The sequence below is a fragment of the Hydra vulgaris genome, chromosome 11, assembly GCF_038396675.1.
Source record: "Hydra vulgaris chromosome 11, alternate assembly HydraT2T_AEP".
Classification (NCBI taxonomy): Eukaryota; Metazoa; Cnidaria; class Hydrozoa; order Anthoathecata; family Hydridae; genus Hydra; species Hydra vulgaris.
This window is the reverse complement of record NC_088930.1, coordinates 35,994,552-36,018,114: the sequence shown is the minus strand read 5'-3', so window position 1 is coordinate 36,018,114 and position 23,563 is coordinate 35,994,552. Positions and strand designations below refer to the sequence as shown.

The window sequence follows — 23,563 nt, the reverse complement described above, 5'->3', positions numbered from 1 at the left end:
AGATATCGCTTTTTATGGGCTGCGCGTATTCGCTCTGCCATAAGTACGCTGATATTTCTTTTTTGATTTGCTTGGCGGTAAATTCGTTAATTGGGAAGCCGTTGGCCACGAACCACACCTTAGAGAGTGCAAGAGTATTAACAAAAATACCCTTGCACCTCAGAGATATGTTTCGGTATCTAAAACTTTTGATTTTTTTTCTAAAGTTTTCAACGGCTTTCTTCCAATTTGCGCTAGCGGTGTAGGCTAGGTCGGTGTGGAAGATAATACCTAAAATTTTAATGCCTGAGGCGTTGCACCAGTTAATATTAAACAGCTTTTGGTTTAGTATTCTGGTCGTGTTTTCATAGTGGATGTGGTTAAATCCACCTAACGCCAGACCTTTGGTTTTGCTTTTGTTAATATTTGATCCTGAGGCTTCCTCGAAATCGTCTAGCGTTTTGAAAACGCTTTGGATCGATTTTGGGTTCCTCAGGAATATTGTGGTGTCGTCAGCGTACTGCATTACTTTTAAATTGTTTTTTGTGCCAGGCAGGGGAATGCCATCTATGTCAGGGTTATTTCTGACTTCTAGAGCGAGGGTTTCCACTGCCAGGCAATAAAGCATGAGTGAAATAGGCTCGCCTTGACGAACACCTCTGTTTATACTAAAAGGTTCACTCATGTATCCGTTGTTAATTATTATTGATTTAGAATTTTTCATTGTTTGCATAATTGCTGTTATAAATTTTTCACCTAAGTTGAATTTTTTTAGTGTTTCAAACAAAAAATTTCTGTCAATTTTATCAAATGCTTTTTCCTCGTTTCTACATTTGCAGAAACAAAAGCGCGAACAGCGAAGATTTGAAATTATTTATTAATATATTATTAGGAATATACGCTTCTTTATGATTATGGGTATATATATTCTTCCGAATGTATATACAAAATGTAATAACATAACTTAAGCATTCTTTTGTGAAAATAAGTTGGGGAGGGGTTAGGGGCGCAGTATGTCAGATTCGCCTAGGGTGCCAAATACTTTGGCGCCAGCCCTGATTGTAACCTATAATAACTTTCTATTTAATTATTTCTTGGTATTTCAAATGTGCTTTTATAGGTGGCCGGTTCTAGACAAGAATTCAGGAAAGCCTTTTTTGGAAAGAAACATGAAAATTCTTGCTAAAAAAACATGATTACTTTTTAGAATAGAATAATTGAAGGATAGAAAAGAAGAAAGAAATACATATATCCTTTCTGGCAAAGAAAAATGAAAAACTTGCTAGCAAAGACTTTTTTAGGATAGAAATCGCACAAGTAAAAGTCATTTTCTTTCTAGCAACGAAAATTGGAAAAACGTACTAGCAAAGAAATTTTAAAAAAGAAATTTTAAAAACGTGCTAGCAAAGAAATTTTAAGAAAGAATTTGCGCGCAATTTGGTAATTACAGTTATGATTTTTAATTGAATAAATGTTAAATAATTATAATCGCATTAATTTTGGTTCGATCAGAAAATTCAAAATATTTTATTAATAAAATATATCAAATTTACTATATAATATTCTATTTGCACAAATCTTAGTTGTATTTTTTTATTAAACTAGTTTACTGCATAAAGCCCTTCAAAATATTTATTCTAACGCATCAAAATGCTAAACTATGAGTAAACTAGTTAATTCCAAATTGATGTACAAAACAGGTTTAGAATATCAGGCCTTTTAAGCCTTGCCTTTTAACGGCTGATGCGGAAGTTATCGGACAAAATAAAAACGTCAATAACTTATTTATAAATAAAAAAAAAAACAAAATTCTGTCGTAGCAAGTTTTTTAGATTTATTAAATAAAATTCTTTCCTAGCAAGTTTTTCGCATTTATTAAATAAAATTCTTTCCAAGCAAGTTGTTTACGTTTATTAAAAAATATTCTTTCTTAGAAAGTATTTCAAGTTTCTTTTCAAAATTTCTGCCAAAAAATATTCTTTTGTAAAAATTCTTTTCTAGTAAGGTTTCTTTATTTCTATCATAAAACATTCTATTCTGAAATTATTCTTTCCTAGTTTTCTATCCTCATTTTAATCTTGTCTAGCATGGCACACCCTTTTATATACATGGAGTGTAAGAGAAAGAAAAGAGATAGAGAGAGAAGAAAACATAACTTGGATGATGAGTATAATTAAGTCAGTAAGACAGATTAGAGAGTGTAGACAAATGTTGCACAGAGAGTGCATTTTATACACATGTTTAGCAAAAGCTATGGACCTAAAACAAGAAAGGTTGACATTTTATATATATTTTTGCTTGTGGGTTTATAAAAGTTCGTAAAGTATTATGCTTGTATTATTGACCAAAAAAAAAATCTAATGTAACGTATCAAAATCTAGATATGAGATGTAGTTAAAATACGTCTCAAATATAGATTTTTTAACGTTAAGTTACGTTTCAGTTTACACAATTTAAATTTAAAAGTTGCACTTTTTTAAGTTCAAATAAAATAATTGAGACGTAACTTTGCGAATTGAAACATTTTTTTTTGTGACAAATTAGTTACAAAAAAAAAGTAACAAAATAAGACGAAGCTATTTTAGAATTAAAATAAACGACGATAATTAGCAGTTTTTAAAAGAATACATTTTAGTTACAAATGTCCCAACAAACGCATTATTAAATACCGTAACTCATGGGTTAGGGTATTTAATAAAATTGTTTTATTAACAATATTATTTATATATTTGGTAATAAAGGGTGGTTAAATTTTAAGGGCCGATGTTAAATTTGAATAAAACACAAATTATTAAGGAATTTATTGTAACATCTTTTTATTATAATAATATGGTATGATTCAATTTGTATGGAATAAAATATCGGCCAAATGAGCGCCGCGACCTCGGCGGCACACCTTCATCCGATGGTGCAAATTTTCGATGACGCTGAGGCATAATTGAGGTTCTATGCCGTTAATGTGCCGAATTATCTCATCCTTTAGCTCTTGAATTGTTGTTGGCTTATCAACGTACACCTTTTCTTTTAAATACCCCCAAAGAAAGAAGTCCAACGGTGTCAAATCACATGATCTTGGCGGCCAATTGACATCGCCACCATGTGAGATAACACGGCCATTGAATTTTTCGCGCAAAAGAGCCTTTGTTTCGTTAGCTGTGTGGCAAGTGGCACCGTTCTGTTGAAACCACATATCCTCCACATCCATATGGTCCAATTTGGGCCTTAAAAAGTTTGTAATACTTTATATATTTATATTATTTATATTATTTATAATACTTTATATATTACAGTTATTATCCTTACACTTACTTTTTATTAAATACTGGCATATATTTATATATTTTCAAACTCTAATTAACTTTCAAAAAAATGAAAAGAACTGCTATTAAGTTATGAATTACTTTAAAATAGAAAATAAATAAAAACACTAGAAAATTGTTAACTGAAGACTTAAAAAGTTGTAGGCTGTGTATAAAAGAAAAACATGAAGGTGGCTAAGAGTTCTAGAAACTTCAATTAATAAAGTTATTTTTTAATTGTAAGGAAAAAAACTTGATTAATTAAATTTTTTAGAGCATAAAGGGACAGATATAGTAAAAGGATGCAACTTGTTAAATAAGAACCAAGCAAGAATGACTTTTGGTTTATTATAATAGAGATGATAGCTCGTTTGAGCATTGACCATGATTGTATCTGTAGAAAAAGAAATAAATGCAACCTTACAACAATCGGAGAGTGGCTAATGCTTAGCAGATAAAGCAGGTCTAATTGTGTTTACAACGTGCTTTTAGACTTTGTCTGAGAGTAAGAGAGTTGTTGTTCATCAATATAGGAATGCCAACATTATTGCAATATGTTTTTGCAGTAAATGAGTTTTGTTATCTGACAAAAACTGTGGATTTTAAGTCCAGAATTCAAATCCATAAGCCACTGCAAGCCTTACTCTGTTACAGAAGAGAGATCAAACAATAATTGGTTGCTTTTTCTAAGCAATCAAAAAAGTAAAGATTTTTTATCAAGACAAGAGCATAAAGTTGAGTCGTCAGCAAATAGAGCCACTTTGGATGTAAAATTTTCATAAAATTATTATTGTAATAAGAAACAATACAGAAGCAAAGATAGAACCACGCTTGAAGTTACTTGAAATAAATAAGATTGTAGGCTTTCAAGAATAACTTTAATACTGCAGTTAGAAAGAAATGATTTAATATTCTCAAAATATTAACCTAAAGAAACTAATAACAGAGTGAAGACTAATTGTGGGATAGTTGGAGAGGTCAAAGCGTGGTAGTTGGTCAATTGAAAAAACTTTCAAAACATTTTCAGGATCAAAACATCTTGTTTAGAAAGCTCAAAAGTTTAAAAATGAAAAAGGAATACTTGCTAAACCTGAGGCTAAAATGGCTAAAAAGGACAGCCTTTGGAAGATATTATTAAACAAAAAGTCATTTAAATTTATGAATCTGAAGAGTTCACAAGACAATTACCAGGAAAAAAAGACTTTGTTTCTGTGCGTATAAATAATGCAAAAGTTTATAAACAAAAGCGTTTAATATAAGTTCCATTAAAGGAGCTTTATTTTGAGTTTAAGAAGTTATACCCTAAATACAAAGTTGGATTCAGCAAGTTTGCAAGTATGAACTAAGGCCAAAGTGGTGCATCACAGTTGACTATAATGGAAGTCACTCAGTTTGCGCATGTTCTTATCATCAAAATGCTAAGTTGATGTGCGGTGCTTTACCCAAGGGCCATTTAATATATTACAAAGATTTGATAAATGTATGTGTTTGCAATATAGATAGTTAAAGCTGCATGTTTATCTATGCTCCAACAACCCCAGTAAAGTAATTTGAAGACTTACTTGAAAAATGTGTTTGAAAATAATGATTTTGATTTTGATGATCAGATCACATACAAACAATGGGTCTCAACCAACCAAACTTCACTTGTCACAGTCCAAACAAGCATTATTGAGTTTATTGAAACTCTAAGTGAAACTTTGTATGACCTTTGTCACCACCACTTTATCAAAGAAGCACAATCCTGCTACTTATCAGAGGCAAAATGAACATTAGATCAATACACATGTCTTATTCTTATGGATTTTGCAGAGAACTATAGTTTTTTTATGAAAGATGCTGTACAAGGGTTTTACTGGCAAGCGATCAAGCTCTCTTACATCCATTTGCTGTTTATTTCAAAGATGAAAAAAATTAATTCAAATGTGAATGACAATCTTTGCCATGATCAAACAACAGTTCATTGTTTTCTCACAAAGTTACTCCCCATGATCAAAGTCAAGCTACCCACTTTCAAGAAAGTAAAATACTTCAGTGATGGTGTTGTGTCACAAAAATTACAAATGTCTGTTAAACAGTAATACTTAAAGATCAAAATATTAATGCTGAGTATCAATTCTTTGTTACATCCCATAGCAAAAGTCCATGTGATGGAATAGGAGAAACTATAAAAAAAAAGCAGCAAAAGCGAGTCTACGCAGCAAATGAAAACCAGATTCTCAAACCAAATGAACTGATTACATGGGCTGAAAAAAACATAAAAGGTGTTAACATATTTTACATTTCAAGTGATGATATCAATAACCATGAAACTTATTTTAACCTAAAGAAATGATATGAAGAAATGAGCACAAAATGCTATTACAGTTTTGTATCAGGTGGAGAAAAATTATTTTTATGAAGAATCTCTAGCGATACTGCCTATAATACCCATTTTCTGAATAATATTAACTAGGCAAAAAAAGATCCTTCAAACTTTTAACCTGGTAAATACATTGCATGCTTTTACAATGATGAATAGTACATAGGGCATGTGCTTGAGAGCTGTAATGAAAACTAAGAAATTAATGTAAAATTCATGCATAGAAACAAATTAAATTTAAAAAGGACTAATGATGCACGGTCAAGTCAGTGTTGGGTTCCATTTGGCAAAGTAATATGTCAAATAGGTGCTCCATGCATTAAGGGTAGAAGTGTTTGTAACTACAAACTTGCTAACAATGATTATGACAATATTATGAGTTATGTAAATCAGAGACAAAGAAATTAGCGTTTCATGTATATATACACTTTTTTTTGAGCACTTTTATTTTTTATTTTTATTTTTTTGAAATATAATATAACTTGCGCTATTAGGTACCCTTTTAAACTAAAAAAGCATTGCACTCAAAATGCTAAAATTATATCATAAGATAGAGTATAGGTTTTTCAATCTTTTTTGGTAATTGTCTATATATAGAACCTCGCCAGTAAAATGTTTCAAAATTTATTTCAACTGTTTACGCTATTTTATTTGCCTGCAAAGTGTATTCAGTTTTATACTTTTTAAAAAAAGTGATATTTTAATCAGCTGCTGCAAGTGTTAAACTAACTTTTAGTACATAACTTTTAACTTGTTTTCCACAAGTGTTTGCTCTAAGTACGCAAAAGTAGAAAAATTGATACTGCCTGTCTATAGGTATTAAATTGCAGCCATAAAAGTTTCTAAAAATTTTCCTATTACTGTTTTTTATAGCAACTTAAGGGTACAATAACTCATCAATTCTTCAAAGCTATTCAAAGCACCTACAAAATTAGATAATTTGGGTTAAAAATTATTAATATACAAAATTTCAGGTGATCTCTTTTTTTATTTACAAAGTTATGCTCTGTTAAAAATCAAAAAAGTCTACTGTAAGCTCCAGGTACGTAAATTTAACTTAAGCTATTTAACTCATACAAAATTATTACACTCTAAGTTATTACATAATAATTTTCGTTTTATGTAATGAATTATATATCTTATATATTAAATGTAATGAATTATATAAACTTGTCTCAATTTGAGCAAAGTAAAAAATTTTGATGACTTTTAAATGTACTGCTAAAACAAATTTTAATTATAATGACTTTTTATTGCAAAATTTTAAATTAGTATTAGTATTAGTAATTGCTGTAACTGGTGTGAGCCAGTGAGTGTGGTATTAACACACTATGACAGCCAATTTACTTGATTGCTGCTCATCTAGAAATCAAGACCTGCTTTAAAACTGTTAACTGATTGTAGGTTAACCACCTCGCTTGACAAGTTATTCCATAAAATTGCTGGTCTATTAAATAAAGTTTCCACAACACGCTTTCCTTGTGGCTTCTTTGACTTATTTAAATCGGTGACCTCTTGTTTGAGTTTGTTGAAAACTAATTTTTTTAAATTATTTCCAAATTGTTAAAACCATTAAAGAATTTTAAAAGTTGAACCATGTCTTCTCTTTGTCTCCTTTTAGTCAAGGTAGTCAAGTCGGGAACTTTTGTTGAATTGTTGTAAAAATTCTTAAAATTCATGCATTCTATTACAATAAGATAATATGAAACATTTTTTATAGGTAGTAAAAACTTTTATAGCTCATTATTTTTCAAATTTATTATCAAATAAGTAAAGTTGTTAATAAATAATTGGATAGCTAATGTGAAAACCCAAAGAAGGCACTTGTCTAAAATGTGTTTTAACATCGTGATAAATGACGCTCGTTATGTAACAATAATGTTGAAAGCAAATGCTTGTAACGAGTATAAAATCTAATTTTGTATTTAATAATCAATTGAATACAAATAGAATAAAATTTAATCATGGGTTTCTCCAAAATTTTTTGTTTGTATTTTATAAGAAAAGAAATGGAAGAGGATGAATTTTTATTTAGAAAGTTAAAACAAAAAGAAGATTAAGAAACTTAACTAATACTGGAAAAAAAGCTCAAAATGTTAAGTTTTTTGCAGGACTCTGATGTATCTGAATTAAAATGGCTCGAAGTTTATTATTCTAATAGATTGGCGCTGAGGCTGTTGCAACTTTTTAATGTGGTAGTTTCTGATTTTAACTCAAACTTGACAATAGTAACTAAGATGAGAAAAGAATAAATCATAGTGGATATTCTTAAGGGTAACTTAATCAACGTAATGACAAATTATTGAGAGTATACTGTTAGCTTTAAATGGTTTTTTGCGTAGCTCATCAAAGTAAAAAATTCATGGAAGAATGCAGTCGATTTTTAGTCAGCATCTTTGGATTCAACTGAAAAGTAAGGGCTGGCAATCTATTTTTTTTATATAGCGTTAGGTAAAATTTTTCATCTAAGCTTTTTTTGTTTTCATTATCATCGCCAATAACTTTGTCAACTTCTTCACTCGCAACTATATTTCGTTTTCTTTTAGATAAAGTATCATACCCTATGATTGAAATTATTTTCTCCCTCAAATATTTTTAAGCTCGATTAAAATTGTGTCAAAACATCACAGGTTGAAAATAATACTTTTCAACTAACATTGTCAACTTTTCAGAGGTTCAATAATCTTCTTAAAAGTGCAGCTTTTAGTGGGGGTTTTGAACCAGCAACTAAACTTTTATGAGAGCAAATCTAATTAGTTTGTCTTATTGATCTTTTCTTGCGTGTAAAGTTTTCCCCACTCTAGACTTTTCCATTTTAGAACTATTACACTTGAAAATTTGAAAAGTGACTATATACTGTATTAGTACTGAAAAGTTAGCTGTAGTACTGTATTATTACTAAAGTAATAATACAGTACTACTGCTAACTGTTCTGAATTGCACGATTACCTTAAAATCAATAAACTTTGGTAAAAATTAGCAATTAATAACATTCCGTTGCCGAAACGGGGTACATATTTATTTTATTTGCAAAAACATCACAGATAGCGAAAGCGTTTTCTTTAACGGTGAAAAGAAAAAAAAGAGCTTTTCTCTTTTGAAAAACGGAAAGAAACTACTTAAAAAAATAATAACTTAAAAATAAAGTAAAATAACAAAAATATTAAAAGTATAAATGAATTAAAAGATTGAAAAAAACATTAAACAAGAAAATGAATAAAAAAGTAAAACGAACAAATAGGTTTAATAAAATAAAACAAAAACAATCAATTAAAAGCGAAGTAACAAGTTAAAAGAAAATTAGTTCGAAAAATGTTCGAATAAGTAACAAAAAGAACTACTTAAAACAAATATAATTCACTAGAAATTTTCTACGCTTTTCTGTATCCACCGAGGATAACAAATACAATTTATTTTATTTTGTAGAAGTTTGTGTTTGCCTTTTCGTTTTGTAATTTTTGTTTTCGTTTTTGTAGTTTTTGTGCTTGCCTTTTCGTTTGCGAAAAGTTTGTTATTATTTGTGCTGTTGTTGCTAATGATTTTTATTAATATTTTATGATTGTTATTAATTAAGTGTTTTCATATTTTTTTTGTCTTTTTATTTAATTTGTTATAGCTTAACCATTATTTTTTTATAATTTAATTTACGCTTGTTTTCATCAATTAATATTGCTGTTGAATTTTTGGTTAAATAAATGGATATACATATAGTCTATATGTATATCCATTTATTTAACCAAAAATCAAAAATTACAAATTTTTATAATTTTACAAAATTAGGTTAGGTGTCACTCATATAGTTAAAAACTAGCCATTGGAGTGACACTTGAATAAATTCACTTGAATTTTTTTTTTAAATGTTGATTTTACATTGCATTCTTGAAATGAAATATGAAACCTTTAAAAATTTGGAAAAAAGAGACAAAAACTACAGCTTAAGCAAATTATGTAACTGTGCTACCCCTAAGTAATGTTTGATTGTCCCAAATTTTTACAATTATTATTTTTGAATGATTATGCACATCACATAAAAAGTTTAACTCAAAATTTTAAAGAAATATGGAAACAGGATATCCTTATGTATGCAAGCAAATTGTAAAAAAATGGGTAATCTTAAAATTTACACAAAAATAGAAGATGGGGTGGCGGTGGGGTTGGGAGATGAGGTATCACCCCCTTCCCCTGAAAAAAATGATTAAAAAAATTAAAATTACAAGAGAAGGCTTACCGTCATTTTTAAATTTCAATCCATAACCATGGCTGCTTCAATTCTTTCCTCCCCAACATTCAAGACTTTCTTATGCCAATAAGCAGAGCGCCACTTGATATAAAAGAAGTTAATCATTGTGTAGTGTTATATTGCTATATTTTAGTGCTCCTGGTTTTTCAACTTTAGGCTAGTAGAATTTAATTTATTGTATAGTTCACAAATGATGTCAAGTTATAATGCAAACAATTTGCAATGAAGTAAGCTTATTATTTTAACTTTTAAAAATGTTTCTAGCAAAAATTAATTATTTTCTACGAAAATTTTCCTAGTGTGAAGTGTATCAGGGAATGCTGCAAAAGATGCTCAGTCAAGAGCAAAATTGATAAACCAATTTTAAGAACGATGCTGAACAGCTATCACCTGCAGAGAAGATTTATCTATGAGAAAGACAGTTTTGAGATAATTGCATATATCCAGTGTTAGCAAGCTGGATATCAGCATACATATTGTAGAAGATATTAAGGTTTTCAAGACATAAGCCGAGAATGAGACTCCTGACGACTTATAAGCCTGATTTGACTTTTTTAACTAAAATATGTATTTTCAAAAAATTCTCATTTATGCTCAAATACAAAGAGAAATAATAAACTTTAAATACCCTTTAAATAATAATAATCACATGGCTTACTTATCCCCTGCCTCCCCCTACCTTCCAACTACTTCACTTAAATTCACAAAAAAAAAAGTAAAAAGTTATAATTTTAATTCTGAAAATCTCTGATATTACTTGCAAAAAATGGCATATAAGGTGTCTTAAATATAGGGCAGGAGGGGCTCTACTCCTATAAAATGGGGCAAGAGAGCTCTATTCCTACTGTAGGTAAGATTTAAAATACATATATTTTAAGGGAGTTGGAATAAAAATTTAGAATAATTTTAAAATGTATGTGTCACAATGTGATCCAATAAAGTTAGGAACTCAATTTTTTGGACATATATTATAAACATGTCTTAATAAGCATGTTTAGATGCTAAAGTCATGTCATAAACATTTCTGTAACACAATCAGGTCTACTGATATTTCAAAACAATTTCAAAATTTGTAAAAAATGGCATCGTTGTTGCAAGGTGTAAAAATAATTTTTTTTAAAATAGGAAATGTTTTTTTAATAAACTCATAATTACCCATCTTTTTAGCTTGCGTACATGTCAATAAAGAAAAATTGATGAAAAAACACTCCTTATATATATATATATATATATATATATATATATATATATATATATATATATATATATATATATATATATATATATATATATATATATATATATGTTAAAGCATTTTCATAGTTTCATCTCCAGTGTATGGAGATATAAAAGATCAAGTTGAAGTTTCTTCTGGTTACATTGCAGGGAATATATTTCATAAAGTTTATTAAAAGATCAATTACTAAACAGGAATTAAAAATAAACCAAGAAAGATTAATTATCAAGTCACTTCAATTATCTTGGAAACAACAAACAAACAAATTGTCTATCTTACATAGGCAATATTTGACGAAACAACTGCAGTTGCAGTATTGAGTTATTTTCCTGAAAGAAATAATGCTGCACAGTTTTTATCATTTTTATATAATTTATTTATCACACTTAATTAAATCAGAAACTCAATTCATCTAATTGACTCAGCAAGATATGCAAGATATTTATACTATAGCAAGTTACATTGGTAAAAAGTAAAAAATAAAGATTTGGATGTTAAACTTATGATAAACATTATTTTATGCAGAGGAGAATCTATATATGTCCAATTAAACCTCTCTCTGATATATATATACATATATATATATATATATATATATATATATATATATATATATATATATATATATATATATATATATATATATATTTATATATATATATATATATATATGTATATACATATATATATATATATATATATATATATATATATATATATATATATATATATATATATATATATATATATATATATATATATATATATATATATATATTATATATATGTATATATATATATATATATATATATATATATATATATATATTTACATTTATATATATATATATATATTTGTGTGTGTGTGTTTGTGTGTATGTATTTATTTATATTGTGAGTTTTGAGTGATAATCTTAACTTTTTTTTAATTTTTATTTAAAGATTTGACGATTAAAAGAATTGAAAGCATTAACAAATATTCAGTTATTGTTACCCTTAATTCAGATATTCCAGCATGGCATTTAACAAAATACATTGTAATTAAATGCATAGATCCATATAATGCGATAAAAAACTATACTGTTACAAATTACACATCTGTTATTTCTTCACTTCAAAGCTTCACTGTTTATAACTTTACTGCAGTTTTATTGAATGAATTTGGTTTGTTTGTGTATGGGCAAGTGTTTACCTATCGAACTGATGAAGATGGTAAGATTTTATATAAATATATATATATACATATATATTACATGCATTTTTTTTTTTATCACAAAAAAAATTAGAAAAGTAAATTTTTTTTACACAATTACTAAATAAATATATGTGTATATATGTATATATATATATATATATATATATATATATATATATATATATATATATATATATATATATATATATATATATATATATATATATATTATATATATATGTATATATATATATATATGTATATATATATATATATGTATATACATGTATATGTATATAAATATATATATATATATATTTATATATATATACAGCGGAGAAAATAGAATTAGCCTCACCTTTATTTTTTGTTCTAATTTAACAAAAATTGCAGGTAAACAATTATGAAATCTACTTTATTTCTTGTTACTTCTACTACAACTAAAAAGTTTATAAATTGGTATGCTTAATTAATTCCAAATGGAAAAAAAAATTAAAAATATTCAATTTGTGGAGAAAATAGAATTAGCCTCATTAGCGTTATATACAAAAAATAAAGAAAATATTTTGTTTTTTCGCTCATTTAGTATTTAGTATAGCTTCCTGAATTTTTAATGACTTCAAATATGCGGTTTGACATACTAGTCACAAGATTTTGGATAGTTTCTGTAGATATTTCATTCCAAGCTTCTCTGATACGAGTTTTCAGCTCCAAAGTGCATTCAAATTGCTTACCATTTTCATAAACCTTTCTAGAAAGTATTCCCCATAGATTTTCAATTGGGTTAAGGTCTGGACTACGTGCGGGCCATTCCATTACGTGTATATTTTTTTCTCTAAACCAAGCTTTTGTAAGCTTTGAATTATGGATAGTAGCATTATCTTGTTGGAAAGTGAAAGTTTCACCCATCAATTCCTCACCATGTTCAAGTAAACTTATTTCTAATAAGTCAATGTAGTCCTGTGAATTCATTTTTGTTGAAATCCATGCCAGTGGAAGTTTTCCAGCAAAGGAAAAAGCCCCCTAAACCATAACATTTCCACTCCCAAAGTTACGACTCATCCGAGTTTCTTTCTCTTTTCGAAGATCGTGCCAGTAATATTGATAGCCATCAGGACCATCTAGATTGAACTTTTTTTCATCACTGAAGAGAACTTGATGCCACTCTTCTTGCCAAGACATGTGTTCTTTCGCAAATTGTAATCTAACTTTTTTATGACGAGCAGTAAGTTTTGGTTTTGGTTTACGCTTTTTCCAAACTGTGTTTGGATCTTCATGTAAGATTTGTCTCACACGTTGAACAGATACAGGTAATTGTAAATCAGCACGAATTTGAGATGCAGTCATGTGCTGAGCAGCAGCACGACGTACAATAACTCGTTTAGTACGATTATCAATTTTACGTTTGCCACCACTTCCCTTATAGGCTCCATAATTAACGCCAATCTTGAAGTAATTGTTAACCACTTTTGGAGATCTTTTAATTTTCTTTGCAATTTCCCGATTAGATAAGCCTGTATCTTTGTATGCTTTGATTACTGCTAATTCTTCATTCGTTAAACGCTTACCACGTCCCATTTCAAATAAAGGTATCAAAAACCAAATGTTAAAAACTTTATGAGCACTGATTTCACAGTCTTTGTTTAACTTACAAATAATAATAAAAAACTAACTCACAAATGCGTATCACCAGATCAAAATATACAAGTAAACTGAAAATAATTATTGATGAGGCTAATTCTATTTGTTACCGCAAATATCAAGTATTATACATTTTATGGTTTTATCAAATGTTCCGCAATTTAATTATGCTATATTATAATCTGAAAAGTTGTTGTTTGTAACAGTAATTATATGTGTGTGGATACAAAAGTTGTACCGCACAAACTTGTTTACAGATTTACAAAATATTGGATCAGCACATGGTGAGGCTAATTCTATTTTCTCCGCTGTATATGTATATATAAATATATAAATAAATATATATATGTATATATATGTATATATATAATATATATATACACACATACATATATATATGTATATATATATGTATATCTATATAGTATATATATACACACATACATATATATATGTATATATATATGTATATATACATATACATATATATATATATATATATGTATATACATGTATATGTATATAAATATATATATATTTATATATATATATAAATATATATATATGTATATATATATGTATATATATATAGTATATATATACGCACATACATATATATGTATATATATATGTATATCTATATAGTATATATATACACACATACATATATATATATGTATATATATGTATATATATATATACATATATATATATATATATATATATATATATATATATATATATGTATGTATATATACATAAAAATATATATATAAACATATATATTACATACATTTTTTTTTATCACGAAAGTAATTAGAAAAGTATATTTTTTTTACACAACTACTATATACATATATATATATATATATATATATATATATATATATATATATATATATATATATATATATTATATATATATATATATATATATATATATATATATATATATATATATATATTTATATATATATATATATATATATATATATATATATATATATATATATATATATATATATATATATATATATATATATATATATATATATATATATATATATATATATATTCTGATGAATCTTTTCTGATGAAACCCAGTGTTAAATGCAAAAAATTTTTGTTAAGTGATTTTCTATTAATATATATATATATATATATATATATATATATATATATATATATATATATATATATATATATATATATATATATGTATACAGTGGAGAAAATAGAATTAGCCTCACCATGTACTGATCCAATATTCTGTAAATCTTTAAGCAAGTTTGTGCGATGCATCTTGTATCCACACTTATATAATTATTGTTACCAACAACAACTTTTTAGATTATAATATAGCATAATTAAATTGCGGTACATTTGATAAAACCATAAAATGTATAATACCTAATATTTGCGGTAGCAAATAGAATTAGCCTCATCAATAATTATTTTCTGTTTACTTGAATAATTTGATCTGGTGATACGCAGTTGTGACTTAGTTTTTTATTATTATTTGTTAGTTAAACAGAGACTGTGAATTCATGGCTAATAAATTTTTTAACATTTGGTTTTTGATACCTGAATTTAAAACGGGATATGGTAAGCGTTTAACGAGTGAAGTATTAGCAGTAATGAAAGCATATAAAAATACAGACTTAACTAATTGGGAAATTACAAAGAAAATTAAAAGATCTACAAAAGTGGTTAATAATTACTTCAAGATTAGCGTTAATTATGGAGCTTATAAGGAAAGTGGTGACAAACTTAAAATTGATAATCGTGCTAAATAAGTTATTGTACGTCGTGCTGCTGCTCAGCACATGACTACATGTAACTGTTTAACGTGTGAGACAAATCTTACACGAAGATTCAAACACAGTTTGGAAAAGCGTAAACCAAGACAAAAACTTACTGTTCGTCATAAAGAAGTTAGATTACAATTTACAAAAGAACACATGTTTTCACAGGAAGAGTGGCATCAAGTTCTCTTGAGAGATGAAAAAAAGTTCAATCTAGATGGTCCTGATGGCTATCAATATTACTGGCACAATTTTTGAAAAGAAAAAGAAACTTGAATGAGTTGTAATTCTGGTGGCAAAACTGAAGGGCTTTTTCCTTTTCTGGAAAACAACTACTGGCATGGATTTCAACAAAAATGAATTCACAGGACTACATTGACTTATTAGAAATTAGCTTGCTTGAACATGGTGAAGAATTGATGTTGTTAAAAAGTTTCAATTTTTAACAAGACAATGCTGCTATCCATATTGCAAAGCTTACAAAAGCTTGGTTTAGAGAGAAAAATATTCACGTAATGGAATGGCTCGTATGCAGTCCAGGTCTTAACCCAATTGAAAATCTATGGGAAATATTTTCTAGAAAGGTTTATGAAAATGGTAAGCAATATGAATCCACATTGGAGCTGAAAACTCTTATCAGAGAATCTTGGAATGAAATATCTATAGAAACCAGGGTAGCAAAAAAACCGGTTTTTTTAAAAAAAATCAAAAACCATGGGTTTTTTTAAAAAAACCAAAAAAACCATGGTTTTTTTGGTTAAAATTAGGTTTTTATTAAATAATGCTGTATTTAGTTATCCTTTTAAATTAAAAAAAGTATAATGCATTTTATTTGAGTAAACTATATTCTCTATCAATATTACTGTAATATTTCATCAAAATTATTCAATACATCATTGTTTAATGTTCTATGTATAAATACAAGCTTTGCTGCTTTTTCTACCCCCGATTGATTTCTTAACTTAGAATGAACAAGGCCAAAAGATGAAAAAATTCTTTCAATTCCAGCACTAGAAGCTGGTGCATTTAATAAACCTTCAATATCCAATATCCACAATTTTTAGAGATTTCCACCATTCTATTGGTGATACATTTTTTAAAACAGATTCACTATACAAATAACTTTTATCGAATGGAGCAGATTTGGCTTTTAATTTGAATATTATTGTTAACAAATTCTTGAACTCTTTATCTGCGAAATTCATGGCAGCTTCATTTTTATTTTCAGAAAGATTACATCCAAAATATCTAGGATCTATTGTGTTTGCCAGAAAATGAGCATCATTGACAGTCTGAAGGTATCTAGATTCAATTTTTTTTTTTGTTTGTTAAAAATGATAAACTGTTTATCAAATCTTTAAAAATTTCAACAGTGTCACTTATTTTTGTTTGATCTCTTTGCAATTTATCTAGAGCTACTGCAATTGGTTTAAATATTTTAAATAAATCTTCTGTGTTTCGCTTTATCTGTATATTACTTACTTTTTTACCAATCATAGGATCTAAGTCTTTATTTTTTTCAAACATTGTGAAAATGATGCTCCAGTTGTTGACATATTTTTCAAGTGAATCACATACAGAATTCCAGCGAGTTTCAGTAGGAAGTGGCAATTTTGCTCCTCCATTTAATTTATAAATTGCTCCAGCTTTATGATTATTTCTTATATATTTTATTATTTGTGTAACATTTGCTCACATTTTCAATGTTAAGATCATTTGCTAAAAGATTCAGCATATGAGCAGCACACCCAAAAGTTATGATAATATCTCTTTCAGATGACAGTACTTGTGTCATTGATTTCATATTAGCTGCATTGTCATTCACAAAGCTTTTTACTGTGCATCCAAATTTACATCTTACAGAATCTATTGCTTCTCTTGATAATTGTGTTGATTGTTTCTACTAAAATGTTAATCTGTAATTACAGAGATACAAACTATAGTTTCATTATGTACATTACTCCAGCCATCTAAAGACATAGCTACAATTTTACCATTCAATACATTACATTTTTCAATTTCTTCTGCATAAACCCTATCTAATATTTCTCCTCCAATTTGAGTTCTATTAGGTAGAGTGTATCCTGGATAAAGCATATTGATAAATTTTTTATTTTTTTTATATAAAATTCTTTGTGTTCAACTGTTCTGAAGCTAGAGTTTGTATTGTATATAAATCTACCAAGCTGCAGATTAAATGAATCTTTCTCTTTGAGGCTTGTTTGTGTGAAAAACTTATCTATTTTCAAATATTTATCAGCTGATGTTGAATGGGGCTGAGACCTTTTCATTTGTTGTTGTGACATTGATGGTGAATTACCTTTAAAATGAAATTGCAGTTTATTGAATTATTCTAAGTTAATATGTCTCTACGTGATAATTCAAATATATATGTTTACAATTTAGTTGAAAATTTAAAATGGCAATGCAGTAATTTAACTACCTTCAAGAAGTTGTTGATCTTCCATTGACTCCATAATTTCATGGGGTTGTGATTGCTTGCACTTTTTTATATGTTCATGCATCCTTTGAATTTGACCTTCCATTTCTTTTCTACTCACATTACAAACTGCTCTACACACCTTTCTTTCTGGAACAGTCACTCGTGTATATTTTAACCAAATCATATCACATTTGCGCCCAGTTTTTTGAGACATTTTTTGTGGTATCAATAAATTATGTTAGAACTACTTATAGTTTTGCTAAACATTTAAATATTTATTTCATCAGGACGTTTTTCTTAAAAATATATATATGTGTGTCTGTGTGTGTGTTTATATATATATATATATATATATATATATATATATATATATATATATATACACACACACACACATATATATCATTAAGAAAACTTCCTGATGAAATAAGTTCATCAGGAAGCAATGCTTCTTGATAAACCTAATGAAGGAGAAAAAGCCTGTAGACGAAAACAGATAAATAAGTGTTATTACTAATTTATTACTGCTCTGTTCTATAAGAACACTGAGGACTCTATTCTATGAAAAAACAGAAACAAATATCATGGAATTTAAAAAAATATATTCTATACTGAAGATTAGTTATACTTGTTAACATAACCCTGTTTTATTTTTCTGTTGTAAGTTCAAATCTTTTTAAAAATACATTAATTTGGTTTAAACCAACATTTTTTTAATTGGTTTAAACCATGGTTTAAACCAATGGTTTAAACCATTTGGTTAAAACCATGCAACCCTGATAGAAACTATCCAAAATCTTGTGACTAGTATGTCAAGTCGCATATTTGAAGTCATTAAAAATTCAGAAAGCAATACTAAATATTTAATGAGCGTAAAACAAAATATATTTTGTATTTTCTTGTATATAACGTAAATGAGCCTAATTCTATTTTCTCCACAAATTGAATACTATTAATTTTTTTCCACTTGTAATTAATTAAACATACCACTTTATAAACTTTTTAATTGTTGTAGAATATAATAAGAAATAGGGTAGATTTAATAATTGTTTCATTGCCATTTTTGTTAAATTAGAACAAAAAATAAAGGTGAGGCTAATTCTATTTTCTCCGCCAGTAAAGTAAATAAGTGCGCTGCAAAAAAATGCAATCATAATTTTTTAAGGTTCGTTTTTTCTGTTTATTTTTAATGATTATTCACTTAGCTATGTAGTCTATTTTACTTAATTTTAATAATAAAAAGAAGTGTAGTGTTCGTCGTTAGAAAATTTAGAAAAAAATTTAACCTTCTTTTCCCGAAAAAACCCTTTGGAGGGATAAAAGTACACACATTCCTGATTCCAAAAATGTAAAAACTGAAATCAACAAATTACATCAGAGAAAAAAATTATGATTGAAATTAACTCTATTAGCACATCTTACTGAAATGATAGTGAACAATATTTTTGCATTTTTACAATATTATTAAAACTAAAAGATGACTTTTAAGTTAATTACAGCACCTAATTTGATTGCAAAGCATTGCATCAAAATGATTGTCACAAAATATAGGCAATAATTTTGCAGTATATTAGGAAAGTCAGTTTGCATGTTTTTCTGTTGAAAATTATGTAGAAGAATTCACTTATTATATCTATCTAAAACCAAAAGCATATTTGACACAAATACTAACAGCGCAACCCTACAATGTGCTCAAACTAATATTCTGGGAAAGTGCTACTTCAAATTAAAGTGCTCAAAATTCCATCGGTTGACTACTCTGTTAAGAAAGAAATAAGGCCTAGTAGAGATTGCTTGTATGTTGTTGTTAAGCTCTGAAGCACTAAAGAACTCTTTGATGAGACGTTATGAGTGTCGTCAAGTTATTTGGACAGATGGATTTCCAATTTGTGGGTAAAGCCAATAAACATTTTCTAAGTTTTTAATAAATTTAAAGTTGTAGATTAAATCACCTCAAATGCGTCTTTCATTTAGTGAGGTGATGTGAAGAAATGATAGTCTGATAATGATAATATATATATATATATATATATATATATATATATATATACATATATACATATATACATATATTAATAAGTTAAATTATTTATAAAATTGATTTAAACATATCAAATAAAGTTTAAGGAAAAAACTTAATTTGTTTATGTTAATGTAGTTTTTACAAATTTTATTCACCTATAAAATTTTTTTCATAAATGGTATAGGAACTTAAAACAATCACAATCTGTTTTGAATTTATCTGGAATTAGTACCCTTATACTCTCTTAAGTCATTTGAAAAAACTTATGATAATGGACTCTTCAGTAAGTAGAGTTTATGGAAGAACACAACATAGATTGTTGCTGTGCTTATGCTCTTAAGAGTGGCAAGCACAATTACCTCACAGCAAATCTTTGTCAAACACAGAGCCTGCAGCCAGAGACAATCACTTATAAACCTAGCTTTGTGGTGAGCTTTTAGGTTGGAAGAATGCTAGTGGTTGGTAGAGATGATTTATCTTTCTGATGAGTAGTGCAGAAGTTTTTAGTCTATTGTAAGATAGTGTAGCAGAGTACCTTGCTTTAAAGGTTTTTTATTGACATAGAGGCATTTGCTAAGATTTTTTGTTTGGCCAACAATAAGGTTTGTCATATATGTAGTGTCGGCACATCAGCCAGAGAACAAGGGCCTTATTTTCAAGTTATGAAAATAATACAATACTCTTAGCATAGAAAAATACAATACTTTTTGATGATTTTTTTCCTTTACTGTATTGTAGCACATACTACAATTATCTGATCTGACAGCTTATTGTACTTATGGGTACCTTAAATAGCAATGGCATGCTCACTTCTTGATATTTTCGAATTTTCAAATTTTTAGAAGAAAATTTAAAATTTCAGATTTATTGGTAGAAATACTAATTGTAAACCTTTAATGACTTATAAAAGTTCATTTTTAGTTGGTTTTTTTGTTTTTGTTTTTGTTTTGTTTTGTTCATGTTTTGCTTCGGATGACCTGGGCTTCTAACTTTAGTAAAAGATAAATACTACTGGCCGTGTGAGAAGAGTTCAATAATTCCAAGTCTTTGGTCTAGCATCATGCCTTATTATGATTAAAATCAATATTTTTCACACTTTTTTCTTAAAACTTGGTTTAAATATTACTTTCAAATAAAAAAATTACTGAGAAACTGTTAATAGGAAACCTGGAAAATTAATCTTTTTTTCAATGCAGCATATCTGAAGTCTAAAGCAGGCTCTGCTATTGTATTCCAGTTAAAGTTTACTGTAGTTAGCCTGATAACAGTAAGCTCAATTAAAAATACCTATTCCAAACTATTTATATTCTAATTTTCTAAACAATTGAAAAATATTTGTTAACTATAAAATGAAAATGCTTTGAATTATCATCAAGAGCAAGGAGTATTATTAAGAAAGTGTGCATTCAAGTTGAATGTACCAAAATTGACATTGATTGATAGAAATAAAAGTAAAAATGCAGATCATCATGAAAGCAGTAGGCCAACAGCTTTATCAGTTGAAACTGAAAAGTTATTGATTCATTTAATTCAATGTTTTAGCGATTGAGGTTATGGTTTGACACAAACCAATAATAATATCTATTGTTCAACACTATTTGAAAAACACAAAACAAGAGCATTTATTCAAAAATACCAAACCCTTATTACAGTGGTGGTATGATTTTAAAAAGAGATGAAAACATGATGTAGCGTTGCACAAAGAAAATAATATTGCATCAAACAGAGTGTCATCTTGCACTTCCAATATAATTAAAAAAATACTTTAGCAATTACAAGAATCAATACCACGAGGTTATAATTGATAACTTTAAAGCTTCACATATTTGGAGCTGCAATGAGTGTGGTTTTAGTGGTGACCAAGGAAAATTTTCAATTTTATGCTGAAAAGGCACAAAGCTCACTCTCAAACTTACAGAAAACAATTAAATAATAATTGTATTGTAAACAACTGTGTCAATGCATCAGGCTTCTACTTACCTCATTTTGTTGTTTATAATTCAAAAAGATACTTAAACCATAGTTCAAAAATACTTATACCAATCATAGTTCAATAAATGTTCCCATCACATTTTTTCCCAAACAAACTTCCCCCTCCCCCTGAAAGTTTACTCTAGAATAAACATTCTGGGAGATTTTTTTTTCCCCACCTTTAATAAATATTTCCCCAATAAATTTTTTACTAAAAGCTTTTCTTTTTTAATTAAACATTTGTAATTGTTATGCTATTTTAATTATCAAATAAACTATACTAAAGAGCTTGATATGCATGGTGGATCTTGATGCAGAAATTTCACATGACCCTCAGTATTTTATTAAAAAAAAACAACGGGAAATACAGTTAAATAATATTAATTAACTTGTTTTAAATGTTGATAATTTGCTTCGTCTTCTTCCATCCATATTTATATTAGATGGTTTTTGAAAAAGTGTGATGAAAGTATGCTTTCATATTTGCTTAATCATAAATAACATAATCTTATTTATAAATAACTATAGTAAATACAAAATAATTTCTTAAAAATACTCAATTTTATGAAATTATTATACTAAGATGGCCTTATTTTAAATAAAAATGCTTAACACATTAGCCTAATGTGAATTTGACATCATGGAATTATCTTTATTTTTTTATTTTTTTAAGATGTTAACTTTTTTAAATTACTGCAAAGTGAGTTAAATAATATTTAACTTGTTTTTTATTTTTACTTTTAGTGAATGTTTATTTTCTTTGATTTTTTTTATAATAATTAAATTTAATATTGCATTTTTAAAAATGCTTGATATAAACAAATTTATTTCTTTTCTCAACATTTGTATAAATTAAAATATACTAAATTTTTTTAAATGCTTATTTTTTAAAGGTCTAACTAAAAATGATAAAAATGAAATAATTGCTGTGCTTTAACTTGCATTGTAAAAAAAGTTAAACTTACAATTGGTGCAAATTTTGATGCATTCTTGGAACACTTATTTAAAATTTGATTTTGAGTTGACAAAAAAATGTTTAGGAAGGAAAACCGGAAGAACATTGCAATAAAAATTATCTTTTTTTTAAGAATAATTAAAATTTAAATATTGAACAATATTTAGTAATATTTTTAAACAAAATTGACAGTTAAGTCAAACCCAAGCATTAACTTTAATTCTAATAAACTTAGATATATATTTTTATTTAGATTTAAATTATATATTTTTTAAATCAAATTTAAATTATATATTTTTTAAATCAAATTTAAATTAAATATTTTTTTAATCAAAATAAAGTTTTACATTTTTATTAAATTAGTTTTGAATTAAATAATACATTTTTTATCAGAAATAAATTGTATAATTATA

General features: G+C 27.1%; 1 protein-coding gene across 1 annotated transcript in view; it reads left to right on the top strand.

Moving 5' to 3' along the window:
* LOC105846263 (phosphatidylinositol phosphatase PTPRQ) overlaps positions 1–23,563 on the top strand; it is a 173,623-nt gene that overhangs the window by 81,085 nt on the left and 68,975 nt on the right. Inside the window, exon 5 of the mRNA XM_065810927.1 lies at positions 12,060–12,329. The gene's annotated coding sequence lies outside the window, so the exon portion shown is untranslated. The remainder of the gene's footprint in view (positions 1–12,059; positions 12,330–23,563) is intronic.